Source organism: Delphinus delphis, chromosome 18 (assembly GCF_949987515.2).
Source record: "Delphinus delphis chromosome 18, mDelDel1.2, whole genome shotgun sequence".
Taxonomy (NCBI): Eukaryota; Metazoa; Chordata; class Mammalia; order Artiodactyla; family Delphinidae; genus Delphinus; species Delphinus delphis.
Window position 1 is genome coordinate 71,078,622 of NC_082700.1, and position 18,291 is coordinate 71,096,912.

An 18,291-nucleotide genomic window follows, 5' to 3' on the forward strand; every position below is an offset into this window, starting at 1 on the left:
TTCAAAGATCGTTTGTTTAAATAGGTTAGTTTATTGATATTCACTGTATTTGAAATTAAAAGTTTTTGAAATATGTATCTATCAATTCATTTTAATAGAATAAAACCACATATGTTAACATAAATAACATACTTTGTAAGAATAACCATATTTTTTTAAAAAGATGAAAATACTGGGATGGTTTTATATTTTGTAAATCTCCCTTAAAATTTGATTTAATTGAACCCAGTGGGTTTCCACAACTACTTTTGCATTCAACTCTTGCTATATGAGTTCAGGTTGTAATATATGAAAAATATCTGGCTTCACATTCATATATGTAGTTGGAAATGGGAGGAGTATTTTAATGAACTTTTCAGATAATAGTGCATATTCTTCTTTTATGCTACACCAAAACTTGACAAGTACTATTTTCTTACAAAGCTAGTTGCAATATAGAATCTGAAACAATAGTCATGAATTTTTCTTACTCTGTAATATTAAAATCCATTTTGTAATTTTAATGCACCTTCTGTCCATACATAATTTTGTAACATCTTGCATTGGTCATTTGGGAAATCTTTGTTCAATGATTTACCCATATTCTAATTGTTGACAGATTTCATTACACAGTATCAGGTAGCTATATCTCTGATCATTGCCTTACGAATATCACATAAGTTCTATTTTCAGGATATAGATTTGATAAGTTTTACAATTATTTCTGCTTTGTTTTCCACTCAAGTATTAGTTAAAGATTTCTTAAGTTAATTGCCAGAATGAAGGTCTTTTTTCTAATATTTATTAACATTTTTTCGTATTATAATCAGATAGCATTGCTATACTAATTCCATTTTTTACTTGTTGAATTTTGATCATGACCATAAAATACGGTCAGTATTTATGAATATAACATAGACACTTGGAAAATAATTTTGTGTGTCAAGTGTTTGGCATATTTAAGAATCAGTCCTATGTTTTTACATATATTATATACTAATGTATTTTTTAATCAGAGGCTGAGAGAAGTGAGTTGAAGCATTTGGTCACCAAATTCTCTTTTCCTCCCACAAGTACTTATGATGGACATGGCTTGATTTTCTAACAAGTTACATTATGTTTATGTTTTTATTTTGTAATTCTAATTTGTTATATGACATTTTGTTCGCTTGATATTTCATTTACATGAACCCCTTCTGATATTTGTGGTAGTTTATGTTTCTCTTGTGCTCATCGTAATTATCATTATACATTTATAGAATACACTTATGCCTCAAATAGCTTCATATTACCAGCAAATAGAGTGAGATGTTGTCTCAGTCTCCTGCCAAGTTTTAGCAGGTGCTAAGGCCATGCATGATAGGTAGAAATCTGGGCCTTTTACAAAGCGAAAGGCTCTAGAACAAGATGAAAACTAAATACAGCAATTCTGAACTAATTCTTTCGTCATAAGATACTATTGGGACATGCAGTGAAACATGAATGAGGCGTAAGGATTAGATGGTAGTAGTTTATCAGTGTTACTTTGTTAATTTTGTTAGTGGCAATACTATCTTAATTAGAAAAAAGAAAGGATAAAAATGGGACTGGGGTCTTGGTTTTGTTTTTTTGTTTTTTTGTTTGCTTAGCTGTTACATATTTGACCAAAAGAAAGGTAAAATCCATTCCAAAGAAATATAGTTTATATTGTCTGCTGGCAATCACAGAGTCTCTTGTATTTGCTCCTTCAACATGCCCAGCAGGAGAGCATGACGTGACCTGAGATCAGTTCTTGTTGGATTGTAGTTTGTGGCATGTGTATCTTCAATTATAGAAATAACTGCAATAAAATAACAATTTACATAAGAGACCTTAGAAATGTGACATGAATGTTTTGGGCTTTGTTAAAAATGAATATATGCATTGAATGCTTTATGATATTTATATCTGAACAACAGAAGAACGTGTTCGTAAGCATGCTTTGTTTTTTAGATTCTAAATTTGAAGTGGGTATGCTGAACGAAAATGGAGATTTTGAAGGATGAGTTGGGTTTTTAGGGGATCCATTCCATTTCCATTTCTCCCTGTTGGTGGAAAGACGCCCTCATGATTTAGTGCCTGGGCCTGGTATGAGACTATTCCGTACCTACACACCACTGGGTATTGGGACGTTTGTAAAACATGTTCTCTCTTTCCTGCAGTTTTGTTGTCTCTAAAATGGGGCTAGTAACTGTTGCTGTTTTGTAGACTTTTGTTTCGAGGCTGGGATATAAGTGACTGGCTCATTCTCAGAAATGATTTCATTAGGCCCAAACCTCAGTACCAGAGAATTTCAATTTTAAGTATTTTCAAAATGTCAGTACTTATGTTGATAGTTAAGTATTCTTCCAATGATTACCATACCATGATCCAGTACCTCGAGGAATTTATCTTTTAAAAAAGGCACACTTTTAAGAGCAAGCAGTAATTAATTGTCATTTTGTAATTGCAACTTTAGTCTTTTCTCAAGAGGGGATTTGGACTTTGCACAGAGCGCACAGGGCCATGGAACACTAGGAAACTGACGATTAACAGCAGCTTTAGCAAAGAGTGGATCATGGCTTTGTCCTCCTAGGACACCTTGAAATGATGAATTCGCATGTACTATGTATATTACACACACACTTTTTTATGGTTTGTTAGCTATAAACATTGATGGAGTGAAAGTAAGGAAGTAACGGAAGTTTTTTCAGTTTTTGTTCTCCAGTGGGGAGACCGCTTTAGCTAATATGTTTCATTTAGCTAAATTCATATCAACTGTTTATCTCGAGTTTAATTTTTGCTCAGCTTTTGCGTAGCTTCATTTGCTGTGGTTGTAGCATGTAACTCTCTAAGAGTTTGGGTATACGACTCACGTGTAATAAACAGTGTCCAATCCTGCTACATCTGTGAGGATGCTATATCAGTGAATTTTGAAGTGAAATAAAGATTGACAGGAAAAGCCACTCTTTGTATGATATCAAGTAGCTTGGCACAAACATCATGATAATCTGGCTGTAGGCAGAGATTCACCATCCTTTCCTGTCCAGTGATGCCCTTCTGTGCACTCAAGGAGAATCAGTGAAACAAACATTTGGCTTCTCTGTGCTTGCAAGGGCACATTGGGTAGACAGCAGATGTTTCAGGATTATAAGTCACCGTGCCCTGCTTCTGTGGCTATAAAATTGAAAGAGTTATACGGGTTACCCATTTATTCTCAGCTTGTTTGTTGCCATCAGTTTAAATGTCTATCAGCCAGAATCAAAAATGTGAGGATAAACAACACTTCTAATCTCTTCTGGTACCATCACGCTATCATTTCAGGCTTAAAACCCAGCATCATTTTTCTTCTCATTTCTTTCCCTCTTTAATAAATTCTTGACAGCTCAAGCATTGTGTTATGTAACATTGGAAATAGATTAAAAAATATCTATTCCCACTCAACCTCTCCTAATCTTCATCTACATGTAAAATTGTCACTAACTTTTCTTAGCGTTCTTACTGTTCCTAATTTTTACATTAAAAAAACGCTTGACTACCTAAGTGTCCATTGACAGATGAATCGATAAAGAAGATGTGGCACATATATACAATGGAATATTACTCAGCCATAAAAAGAAATGAAACTTGAGTTATTTGTAGTGAGGTGGATGGACCTAGAGTCTGTCATACAGAGTGAAGTAAGTCAGAAAGAGAAAAACAAATACCGTATGCTAACACATATAAATGGAATCTAAAAAAAAAAGGTTCTGAAGAACGTAGGGGCAGGACAGGAATAAAGATGCAGACGTAGAGAATGGACTTGAGGACACGGGGATGGGGAAGGGTAAGCTGGGACAAAGTGAGAGAGTGGCATGGACATTACACTACCAAATGTAAAACAGATAGCTAGTGGGAAGCAGCCACATAGCACAGGGAGATCAGCTCAGTGCTTTGTGACCACCTAGAGGGGTGGGATAGGGAGGGTGGGAGGGAGATGCAAGAGGGAGGGGACATGGGGACATATGTATATGTATAGCTGATTCACTTTGTTATACAGCAGCAACTAACACAACATTGTAAGCAATTATACTCCAATAAAGAAGTTTAAAAAAACAAAACAAAACAAAAAAACGCTTGAGACTTTATTTGAAGTACAATTCTATTTAAAATATTCTGATGAGGTACAACAGCATTTGACAAGTAATTTGCTAAAATGGATAGATAGCCTGATCTCAAATGGAGTGTTTCATAATCTTAACACTTAGAATGGAAAATCTTTGTTATTGCAAATATACATCAGATAAGGTCAAGTTACCTTAATTGTGAACAACTCATGTAATAGTAACATTTCTCAGGAGAAAATTGGCAAAACTGTGTGCTCAAAGTTTGATTGGATGGGGAAGGTAATGTAGAATAGAATATTCGTTTGTGGTTAAAAAGTTTGTGACAATATTTATGAAATGACTTTTATTACATTATGAATGATGGATTAAAAATTATATTTTTATTTTTTTGAAGTACATGTGTTAATCTAACATAATTTTTATTATTTTCTTATTACATAATTGTGAAACATTAGAATATGAAAAATGTCTGAGATAGATTATCAAAGTAACATTTAACATTCTTTACAGTGTTGAAGTGCATCTATACAATTAGTAACACCCATGCTATAAATTCTTCCTCATAAATGTGAAGAAGAGGTATATACTTTTATTTGACAATGAAAGAAAAGCATTTCTGGATTTCTCTCTCTGCTGAAATTATTTTAATTTTTATAAATAAAGTGTGAATCTTCCCAATTGTTTTACTATCCCAATTGCTGCTTTTCAATTTATTCCTGATTTTAGGAACTAACACTAGGTTGTGAGTTTATATCTCAGTTGTTATTGCTAATTATTCCTTGGATGTAATTAATTCTTTCTTGGTCTACTCATAGTTGATAAAATCCGGAGGATTTAAACTGACCCTGATTTTAAAGTCCTTTTTTCTCAAAATTCTTGATTATTATAATTTCTTACTTGACTAAAGGGGAAATTTGTTAAGGAAATATAGATTCTCCATCATGGCTATTTATTGCCTCTAAGATTTTTTTTTGTAATTTTTATTGAAGTATAGTTGACTTACAATGTATTATTTTCAGGTGTACAGCAGTGTGATTTGGAGATATAGATATATATATATAGATATATAGATATATATATTCTTTTTCAGATTCTTTTCCATTATAGATTATTATAAGATATTGAGTATAGTTCCCTGTGCTATAAGTGGGTCCTTGTTGGTTATCTGTTTTAGATATAGTGGTGTGTATATGTTCATCCCAGACTCCTAGTTTATCCCTCTCCCTTTTCCCTCTTGGTGACCATAAGTTTGTTTTCTATGTCTGTGAGTCTATGTCTGTTTTGTAAATAAGTTCATTTGTATCATCTTTTTAGATTCCTCATATAAGTGATATCATAAGGTATTTGTTTCTCTCTGCCAGACTTACTTCACTTAGTATGATAATCTCTAGGCCCATCCATGTTGCCACAAATGGCATTATTTCATTCTTTATTCATGGCTGAGTAATGCCTCTAGGATTTTAAATGTGAGGTGTATGTGTGCCTGTACCTGAGCCCCTATGAGCATATGAGAGGCAAGAGGGTAAGAGAGAAATTTTATAAAAATGAATCTATATATTTCATGGCTATATAATTCAACAAATTTATACTTTTAACGTGAACCATGAAAAGAAACCTGCAGTATCAAAGAGCCTCAAACATGTTTCCTGAATCAAGATTGTATTATCTATAATCTACCAACAGGGGAATTCTCCATGAACCTAAAGTACCTTAAGCTCCAGGGCCCTCCTCACTTGCACGGGCCTTTCTAAGACCCTGGACAAGTGACGTATTCCCATGTTCATATGTCTGTAAAATCTGCAAAAGCAAGATATTTTGTTAGGATCACTCTTTCTTTCCATTTAAATTTCCCCTCCGTCACCTTTTCCCTAGGGTGACTGGAGTAGATAGGAGTGGATACAGGCTTTTCTGGATCCCCTTAAGGAGAAGCTGAGTGAGAATACATGTAATGGACATAGCTTTGTGGTTTATATCACTTAGGTGTACAGCTCACTTATTGCCAGCTGCTCTGGGGTGGAAATAATTTCCAAGAATATTCCTGCTTCTCCCTATCCTGCAATAAATACTCTGTGTCTCAACTCAAAGGTCCAGGGCCTGCAGTCAATGGATTTGAAGGTATTCTAGAACTATATCCTCAAAGCATGTAGGCCTAGGAGGAAAAACAAGGTCGACAATGTATGGAGCCAAAATCTAATCTGTAGAAGAATTCTCAAAACATCATGTGGAGACTGTTGTTATTGTGCTCATGGGTAACTTGTCAACTGGAAGTTCTTTCTCGTCAGTGACATTCTTTTTTTTTTTTTTTGCGGTACACGGGCCTCTCACTGTTGTGGCCTCTCCCGTTGTGGAGCACAGGCTCCGGGCGCGCAGGCTCAGCGGCCGTGGCTCACGGGCCCAGCCGCTCCGCGGCATGTGGGATTTTCCCAGAACCGGGGCACGAACCCGTGTCCCCTGCATCGGCAGGCGGACACTCAACCACTGCGCCACCAGGGAAGCCCTAGTCAGTGACATTCTTAATAAGGCATTGAACAAAATAATATATTTGATGTACATTTTATTTTTTCTTTGATGAGTATCATGCAAAATAGAATTTATCAGAATTCTTACGTCTGCAGAGCATAACCTGTGGCAGCACTACAAAAAGTGGATATATTTGGAACAGCTCAGGTACGGGAGAATCTGACTGAAATATCCCCAGATTAGATAAAAATCCTACAATTGTGAAGCTGAAAGCAACTTTTCTGAACTTTTTAAAATCAATAATGCAAAGCAAAATTTAATTAGTTGGGCTAAAAGGAAGACTGAATTATCTTTTTCTTGTCTCTACAGAAAATAGTGCAAATATTATTCTGTCATATGAAAGGTGATCGAAATATAAGTAACTGAAAGCTAAGGAAGTATTATAGTTTGTCAAGTAGTCAGTTAATGAAAATGCGTTTTTTTTCCTAGATTTTGTAATTTGAGATTTTTTCATTAATTTTTTGTTGCGATTTTTTTTCATTCTGATTGTGCTTATTTTTTAACAACTTTATTGAGATATCCTTGACATATAAAATTGTATATATCTAAGATGTACTTTTGATGATATGTCTACACTGTGAAAAGATCAACACACTCAAGCTAAACAATATACCCATCACCTCGCATGATTACCAAGTATGTGTGTATGTTTTGAGATTTAATTTAAGAACTATCCTCTTAGCAAATTTCCAGTATACAATATGTATTGTTAGCTATCGTCATCATGCTGTACATGAGATCTGCTTTTCACACACATTTTTATTCATGAGTTTGTGTCATCTTTCTTAAAATGGGACCCTAAATTGTGTAAGCAGCAGACCCCACTCAACTCTGATTGTACCTGCATTTATTCTTTGATTTTCACTCTCTCTTTCTCTTTTTTATTTGTAGTTATTTTGAAGATAAGTTTTATTTTTTTTAACAAATAAAATTAGGAAATCATAAGATTCTTATGATTTCTTAAGCATCATAACATTCTTATGTTATTGTTGCCTGGTGAATAAGGACAATAAATTCATTTTTTGGAAAAAAATAATACAAAGTAACTAAAAAAGCTACTTGAGTAGAACAATGCATTAAATACTATAAAATATTTATTAAAATTATCTCATATTAAAAATTTATGAGGAGAAGCAATATATATATATTTTGTCTGTGTGAGGTAATAAGTTCCAAATAAAATGAAAATCCTCAAATAATTTTTAATACATTTTAAAGTATATCTTATCATTTAAGGAAAAGCATAATATTGGAAAAGGTACAAAAATTATAAAAACAAATATGTCATGTATATATAATGGCATACATTACATATTAAAACATGATTTTTATAAAACTTTCATTAAATTTAAAATAATCAAATAATGCCCACTTTTGATTTTTTAGTAGGTAAATAGTATTGATCACTGGTTAAATATGTATTCATTGAATTGTCATGATTATCCAATTAAAATACAATAAGCTAATTTTATTTTCATGGTGTGTTTGTGTAAAATTCTAAAAACTTTAAATCATTGTCATTTCAAGGAATTCTGAATGCATGCTATTATAGAACATATCTCGAGTTCTTTAACACATTTTATTAGATTATACATGATTTGGGTGCATATTCTGTGAAGGAATGAAACATGTTAAAATGAGATTATTTAGTAAAATGAATCCAAGGATTTGAAGAAAGATGAGAACTTAAGAACATTTTCAGTTAAAAGAATCCAGTCTTCGTCCAGATCATTGTTTCAGATTTAAGAACCCACCACTTATTTCAACAGGGAAAGTAGTATTGGGAAAACAGGCATTGGAAAGAAATCTAACAAATTTCCGTATAATTCTTACCATATAAAAGATAGGCAAACGGTCAATTCTTTCATGTAGGTATGCTTTGTACAAATTCAACTACATTGTTGCAGAATGCCATTGGAATTGTACATACACATTTAGAAATAAAACTTGTGGAGTTCTCTGTTGAAACCATCTGAACTGTCAGTTTAGCTAACCTTTGTTTGCCTGTCACTGAGTTCCCATGATTAAATGTGAAGATTATAATCATTAACCATGCCAGGGGTTCACTGTGGGTGGAATTTGATGTGTGGATGACATTCTGTTTATATGATGAAGTCAAAATCAGACTTCATTTTTTCTAGCTCGGCACCCAGAGGTCTCTAGGTTAGCTATCAAGGGCTTGCAGCACTTACATTTCCTGACTTTATATTAAATATTGTATTCATATTGGCTGGGGAATATTCCCCTACATCCTGTAATCGCTGCCTCCCCTTTAACTGGGGCACATAGCATATTTGACATTACAGGGGAAACAATTTAATAATTTTCAGTCATTTAAAAATATTAACTTATAAACATTTTTTAGCCAATAAGCAACTTTAATGAATACGCATCTGCAACTTGATGTCTCATGTTAGTTTATCATTATACAGGGTAGTAATAACAAGAATGTTAAATATGGCTGAAATTATTCAGCTACAAATGAAAATAGAGCATACATAGTTTTAATAGACTAAGTGATAAAGTGATTTTTCCAAGAGTATGCTAGTCTTTAACACCTTACTCTAGCTGTTGTTATTCGAAATAACTCTGAATATGTTTCTTCACTATGTGTGAAAGAAATTTTACTTAGCAATTAAAGTGCTTAGTAATTTGAATTCAAATAAAATAGTTTGTTTTTGTTCTTTTATATTGACTTAAACTCTGTTGAAGAGAACAAAGCCATTCTGCATTTTGGTTAAGACTTCATATTTGAAAGAATACTAAATTGAAGGGATATAATATTTTCATATTTATGTTCTTTTACTATTTATGACTTTTACTGTTTTCTTGCTTATTTTAAATTGAGAACAGATTTGTAATTTGTAGTTCTAACTCTCTATAATAGATTAAAGCTTTATCCTAAATATCTGAATTTCCCAGTCAGCTTCCTTCAAAAGTTATATCTTTTGTCCCTGATAGAAATGGTTAGATCCATTGATTTACTGACTATCTAAATTTGTAAGCCCCAAGGTACATAATCACTAATTTAGTCATGTTTCAAGGAGAATAAATAAGTCAATCTTCTCTATAAGCTACCTCTCATTTAAAATCACTTTCCTAGATTCCAGTAAGTTTCAGTAATTGATACAGGAAATAGCCAAAATCAAATTACACATTAATAACTTTCCTAAAAAACAAAAAAACCACAAAACTTTCCTTTTGATTGTTAATCAGTGAAAACAATTATTATTTACCATCAAATCCTAACTTATCCACAGCAAATAACATCCTAAACATTTCTGGAAATATGAATTTCATGTGAAAAGTAACCACAACTTTAGGCTATGTGAATTCAAAGAACTGTAGATATAGTTCTCATAAGAGAAACCTGAGACCCTTTATCACCTATACGCTGATCTTTATTAAAATTCAGATGAGATTTTTAAAAATATCTGGAATGATGACTTACTAAGTCAGACTACAAGGGTGTTCAATTAAAATGTAATCTGTTTATTGTGAGTTCGGGTAGCCATCAAGGCAAAAGCCCTTGAAGAAATACTGATAATACTTGAAATCGGGTAAATTATGGAGCCACACATTAATTAAAGCCTGCAGATGAATCGTAAGATAAGACAACTTGAACACAGCATTTAGTGGGCTTATTTGCCAATGCCTTGTGGGGCTGTCCGGCTGCTAAGTATCCTCCAACGTTCTTTGTTGTTTTCATTAATGTTATAGCGATTTTTCCATTGGACGCCTGCAGTGGGACTGCCTTCTTCCCTCTACTCATCCGCAGCGTAGGGAGGGGGGCGAGGAGGCGGGTTGCAGGCCGCATAAGGGCTCCGCAGGTGCTCCCCAATACTGCCCTTTTGGGTAAACTCGCGAGTGGAGTTAGGGTCAAGGGAGACCTAGTGCAAAATGCCTATAACCAAGACGGGTGCTCTCTTATGAAATGAAACTCTGACCTGTGACATCATCTCATGGGGCCACGATTATTCCAACAAAACTTTGATGGACAAAGATACCACACCCTTCTCACCCCACCACCTGAACGTATATGGTACATCATAAAAGAGATCCTTGGGTACTTCAGGGACATACAAACATAGCCAAGGTCAAGTGGGAGTTACACACGGTTCTAGAGTGAAGAATGGAATAGTAATAACTCTGATAAATACAATAATAGCAGTAAACAAAAAATGAGGGTTTTGGGCTTCCCTGGTGGCGCAGTGGTTGAGAGTCTGCCTGCCGATGCAGGGGACACGGGTTCGTGCCCCGGTCCGGGAAGATCCCACATGCCGCGGAGCGGCTGGGCCCGTGAGCCATGGCCGCTGAGCCTGCGCGACTGGAGCCTGTGCTCCGCAACGGGGAGAGGCCACAACAGTGAGAGGCCCGCGTACCACAAAAAAAAAAAAAAAAAAAAAAAAATGAGGGTTTTGTTTCGTTTTTTCCTGCATTGAGTACCAAGCATAATTCAAATCGCTTTACATGTATTAACCAGTGTAATTCCCAAACCGCTCCATAACCTTTTATTTTTACCCTTATTTATAGATGATGAAACTGAAACACAGAGAGGTTAAGTAACTGCTCAGCATCACACAGCTAGAAATAAAAAAGAATAATCAGGACACAAATGCAAACAGGTTATCTCTGGAGCCAGCCTTCAGAGTCACTCCAACATACTGTCACTCTAATGCATTTGAACATAGTATCAAATATTACAATCAAATGTTATTTGTCTGCCCCAGGTTATTTTCATTTTATTTTTGTTATTTCTATCTGATAAAGACAAAAATTGTTTGGCCTGAAAATCTAACTTTCTCAACTAATATTTTGAAATTTTCAGTGCAAAACTTCTTAGAAAGCAGACCCATCTGGTTGTTACCATTGCTTGTAGGGCCTTGGGTGTTGGTATAAGGAGTGGATGAGGGGATAACAAGGTAAATAAAAATAAAACAAGCAGAACACAGCTAATAAGAACACTTTTAACTGTGCCTGTAGTGACAGCCTATGCACGATAGGTTTCCATGTTCTTGCAAGAGATATGGGGAAAGATTGTTGCAGATCAACAGTGGCTGTTTCAGAATGATTGGAAGTCTGGTGGACATTTTTAAATATATTTCTTTCCTTTGACTTTTGGGTTTTACAAAGGCCCTTAAGCCATACAAAGAGCCCATATATTAGCTTGGAAACCCTAGTCTAGATGGCTCAACTAGAAAATCTAGATCCAGATCCTGCAAAGTAGATCTGAGCAAATACTGGGGCTCGAATACTAGCGGCATGGCTTCTTAGGTTGGAACCACACGCCCAAACGTAAAGAAGACTCAGTACTTAATTGGCTTGGCATGATTCCTACCCTATGTTAACTGCATAAGTCCACAGATTTCATGAATACAAATGGCTCCCTAAGGGAGGAGTAAAGTCATTCCTTACCATGAGTGTTTCCTTTGTCCTATTTAGCTGAGCTCCAAATTAAGCAAACATTTGCCAATAATTTCAGCAGGACTTGTATTCAGAGAATAACGCTTGTATGGCCATATTGGTTGTCTATAGATATATATCTTTTCTCATAGGTTGGAACACCTGCCACAGAGGGTTTTCAGTGTGTTGAATGTCACCCTTCACATGTCTCTTACATGTCTAGTTTCTTATTTCTGTTGATTGTAACTGCTCATTTACAACTGACCTGACTTCAGTTGGCTGGGGTTCCCATTCATACCCTGAGGATAACTTCTACTTTTTGCTATTCATTACTTAATCCCCCTATTTTCCTATTATATAGACCCAAATATTAAATTTAGCTCCTCCTAAATTTAATACATATACAGATACTTGGCATACAGATACATTGACGTAGTAGAACTTTCACATCAGCCTTTGTATGTAAAGCAAGCTTAACAAGAGACATCTGTGATCCTAAAAATGGAACCGTCCAGTATTCCATGTTGCTGTACCTTTACTCATTTTCTCGGCTCCCCCCTCTCCTCTTTGCACTGCCTCGCCATGATTTTCCTGACCATTTCTAAAACAGAGCAAACATTTCCTTTTTTTTAAATTCACATGCTCAGGGTCTTACTTCCCATTCAAATTCAAGTATCTTACTAAATTTTTTTCCAAGGCTCCCCCCAACCCAGATGAATGTTTAATTTATTTTTTTTTTTGCTCCAATGCCCAAACATGCACACTAATCTCAGATAACATACTTGATGCAAAACGACATTAAATCACCATATGTTTTCTTAATTCCAGTTCCCATCAAGTCTGTCCTCTCTTAATCGATTCCCTTGGTGTAATGTAGCCCCCGAACACCAGCACTAGAACGGTCTTTCAAAACTGCCAGAGTGATCACTTTATTCCCTCCTTCCAGGGCTCCACCATCATCTGAAGAGCAAAGTCCAACCTCCTGGACATCAGACATGTAGGCTGATTTCTCAACAAAATCCAGTTCACAACTTACACAGTAGTAGTTCATCCTGAACTACTTGTATGTTTGTCAAAGATATTCCTGCCTTTTAGCCCATCCCTTTGTTTACCGTGGTGCCTTCCCCTGGGATTTATTCCAACCAGCTTTTTCACATAGTAACCATCCACTCTATTCATCTGAAGCTTCATACCTTGTTTGAAGGATTCAACCTCATTGCAAGTTGAATTGAATCTCTCTTTTTGTGTCCATTGAATCTTCTGTGCTTCTAAAATACAGCTAACAATGAACCTTGATACTTTTTATCTTCATGCCTCTGTTTTCTGAGCCAAATCAGAGGCATGATAATACAGCTAACAATGAACTTCTAAAATACAGCTAACAGTGAACCTTGATACTCTTTATCTTCATGCCTCTGTTTACTGAGCCACATCAGAGGCCTTTTTAAACCCTAATAACTAAAATAATATCTAGCATCTCTTAAACACTCAATAAACATTAATAAATGAATAACTAAAACTTAGCAATAATGTAAACATGCTGAAATTCAAGATTATTAATAAACATGAAAAAGTGACATCAATTTAACAACTTTCATATAAACCATATAAACATAAATCAATAGATTTTTGCTTTGCCCTAATACTGAATTTATATAACATCGTAATGCTAGTATTAGAGCATTCAGCCTAGATTTATCAAAATTGCTAGCAAATCAACACTTTGAAAACGTAAGCTTTATATATCCAAGTATTTCATTACATTGATATGTGTGGTCTAATCATTATCCAATATGTGAAATCAGAGGTATCCTGAAAAACGCAGGATATATGATTTCATTTGCGGGGAGCTAATAGCACTTCCTTTTCTGAAGGCATGACTCGGGTCTGGCGAGTAGGAGTCAGTTCTGGTTTCAGTCTACCTTGCATAAGTCAGCACCTGAAGTGGAAAATGAGGGGTTGGGAGCAGATAATTCGTAAAGCTATTTCAGTTCACATTTTGATATGGGTTGGTTTTTGTTTTTGATTCCTAATTTGGCCACAGTCTGGCCATGTCTGGGCAACTTAATCCTCTGCCTCTGTCCGAGACAGCAGGTAGCCAGCCTTCCCATCACAGACCCCCAGCAGGTGCTCTGTGATAGAGGCGGCAACTCTCTTTGTATTTGCGTACTTTCTGGCTCATTCCACGTCTGGAGTGCCCGTCATTGGTTCTGCTTATCGTCTTGTGTTGCTTCACGAGACGGTTTTAGTTTGGTGCTCTTCAAACTTTAACGTAGATGAGAATCACCTGGAGATCTTGTTACAATGCAGATTCTGCTTCTGTGGTTCTGGCGGGGGGTGTGAACCTTTCATTTCCAACGAGCTCCCACATGAAGACACTGCTGGTCCAAGACACAGATCAGTCTGTGGAGGAAGAATTTAGTTGACAAACCACGGATTATTGAGTGAGTTTGTTTGCATTTTGGACTCTGGTTTCACTACTTACTGGCAGGGGAACCTTGGATAACCTATATAAATGCTCTCAGATTCAAGGAACTTTTCCTATAAAATGGGCCATTAATACTTCATAAGGTTCATGGGAGGACATGGGATAATAAACTTTACAGTCCAGTGCCTTTCAAATGGGAGGTGGCTCTGTAATAGAAGCGCTTTCCTTGCCTCTCCCTCTCCCCTTGAACTTTCAACCTGATTCACTTATTGAAAGAGTCACTCACTTTAGCCTGCCACCAGGTGCCCCTTTTCTGGCTTTTAGTTTCATCTCTGTGGTCTATCCATTAATTAACTGATCATTCATGGCCATCTTTCACACCCACGTCTTTGCTCACAGGCAGACCCTCCTAAGACCCCAAGGACCCACAGTGGTGAAGCCTTCATCATTTTAGCACTCTGTTGGTGAAATAAAATGTTTTCCCCTAAATCTATAGTTAGCATTCCTCCAGCACATTTTGTGAAATTCATTGAAGTTGATGAAATTCAATAAGAGTCTCTATTGGACTGTTTAATTTCAATATAGTACGTGCTCAGTAAAGGTCAACACCTTCCTTCCCCACGTAAATTTCTTTCCTAATAAATTGCTATGTAATAAAGGGCTGTTTGGCTGATGTGCTTAATTACATATGTGGCTTCCCTGAATTGAGTTTGATGGAAATGTTTAATTTCAATAAAACGAGGTTTTTTAAATTATTTATATGATCCAGAATAATCAGTTTTCAGAAAGATCCGTTTTAGCTGATTTGAAAAGCTTTTTTTCAACAACTGTTTAATGTCAATTAAAAGGCGACATAGAGCACGAAATAGAAATTACCATCATCATTGTGGCATTGGGTATATAAACAATTAGATGCATTTGATCCCCAAATTAAACAAGTGGGGAAATATTAGATCAAATCTACTGCAAACCAAAATAACATGACAGGTATGATTTATACATGAAGGTTATGGGAGGTGACATATTTTTAAAATTGTCTGTTATTGATGCTATATTAAATAAAACGTGTTATTTGTGGTATTTTAATCTTTTATACATTTTATTCCAACTATTGTTTTGACATTCAGTTTTTTAATTTTTTAAAATATTTGTTGAAATATAGTAGATTTAAAACATTGTGTTATCACTGGTGAATTCTATCAAACAATTAGAGAAGAGCTAACACCCATCCTTCTCAAGCTCTTCCCAAAAATTGCAGAGGAAGACACACTCCCAAACTCATTCTACGAGGCCACCATCACCCTGATACCAAAACCAGACAAAGATACTACAAAAAAAGAAAAGTACAGACCAATATCACTGATGAATACAGATGCAAAAATCCTCAACAAAATACTAGGAAACAGAATCCAACAACACATTAAAAGAATCATACACCATGATCAAGTGGGATTTATCCCAGGGATGCAAGGATTCTTCAATATATGCAAATCAATCAATGTGATAAACCATATTAACAAATGGAAGAATAAAAACCATATGATCATCTCAATAGATGCAGAAAAAACTTTTGACAAAATTCAACACCCATTTATGATAAAAACTCTCCAGAAACTGGGCGTAGAGGGAACCTACCTCAACATAATAAAGGCCATATATGACAAACCCACAGCCAACATTGTTCTCAACGGTGAAAAACTGAAAGCATTTCCTCTAAGATCAGCAAGAAGACAAGGATGGCCACTCTTGCCACTATTATTCAACATACTTTGGAAGTCCTAGCCAGGGCAATCAGAGATAGAAAAGAAATAAAAGGAATACACGTTGGAAAAGAAGAAGTAAAACTGTTACTGTTTGCAGATGACGATACTATACATAGAGAATCCTAAAGAGACCACCAGAAAACTACTAGAGCTAATCGATGGATTTGGTAAAGTTGCAGGATACAAAATTAATGCACAGAAATCTCTTGTGTTCCTATACACTAACAACGAAAGATCAGAAAGAGAAATTAAGGAAACAATCCCATTCACCATTGCAACAAAAAGAATAAAATACCTAGGAATAAACCTACCTAAGGAGGTAAAAGACCTGTACTCAGAAACTATAAGACACTGATGAAAGAAATCAAAGATGACACAAACTGATGGAGAGATATACCATGTTCTCGGGTTGGAAGAATCAATATTGTGAAAATGACTATAGTACACAAAGCAATCTACAGATTCAATGCAATCCGTGTCAAATTACCAGTGGCATTTTTTACAGAACTAGAACGAAAAATCTTAGAATTTGTATGATCTTTCAGATCTTACAGATCTTTCTGTATTCATTCTTATTAAATGAAATGCTGTGTTTCCTTCCAGGAATTAATACTTACCTGAACTGGCCTCTGTCAAGTAACTAATCAGAGAAGAAACACATTTGTTATGTCTTTTCTTTCTCTCTGTCCAGATTCCAGAGGTGAAATGGAAACAGAGCTGGGTATATAGGTGGGTAGATAAATGTCAGTCTTAAAATAATGAGATTAATAGTGTTACATGAATAGATTCATTACCCCAAATTTACATTTTTTTATAATTATTTGGAGAAATAGATCCAATCTCAATTCCTATTCTTCTTGGAATTACATATCAGCCTTTCCAATCTCATTCTATTTCCTTCTCAAGGAGGAAAAGTCACCCAAATTCAGTGACCTAACATTCTAGATATTCTAATAGCCACATTTACACTCAGTGATCTAAATAAAAGCATTCAAATTAAAATGTATTAGCAACTACCATCCCTTAATCTGGATGTATAGGCTAAAATTTAATCACATAGAGTTAATAAACATGTCTACTTTTGTTTCCTAACTTTGCATTTCATGGAAAAATCCAAGAACCAGCACAGTGTTTTAATTTCAATTATTTTATCCAAACTTCCAGCAATGAAATGTATCAAAAATAAAATCATGCTATAATTAACACATTTTATGACCACATAAAATATGAACAAATGTGGCACACCTATATTAAATCAATATTTCGATTAGTTATATACATATGATATTTCTATTGAATTAATGCCCACATATCATTAAATTTATATTTAACCAACTAATAGTCATGAAGAAGTCAACTCAATTAAATGCCAATTGCAATATGAGTGTATAGAATAAGACAATTTTGTTGAGTGAATTAAATGTAATATAAACTCCTAACCCATTATTTTCTCTCTAAAGATTGTCTCAATCCAGATTTCTTGTAGTAAAGTCTCTACCTAGAAAACTTACCTAATAATGAATATACTTATCAAAATTCATAGTAGGCCTTACTGTAAAATATTTAGAACTATGACCACTAGCATTCTTATTCAATACACAAATCTGTAATGAAACAGTGTAGATAATTTATAATATAAATATCAATTCAATAATCCCTAGATTTTAAAAAATACTTAATTTCAGAGTAAGTAGCTTTATTACTTTTCTTTGTATTGAAACTATTTTTTAATTTCTGACTTTCCAGAACAAATTCTAGAGCCTCAAATATGTTTAAATGTAATGTTACTCAAAGCATACCTAAATACTGTTACTACACACACACACACACACACACACACACACACACACACACACACACTCTCTCTCTCTTCAAGTTGAACTTAGCCCATAATGAGCTATTGTACCTATTGTCAAAATTAAGGCAACCATCCATATTAGCATACATCTGTATAGTTCCTTACCATTTTTTAAAAATAGACAAATATTTTGAACTAAATGTCTTTTTCAGTGTCTTCTGCTCTTTTTAACAAATCTAGTTCTTAGGATTGATATAATTATTCAATTTCTCATCTACAATAGTTACTTAAAATTTC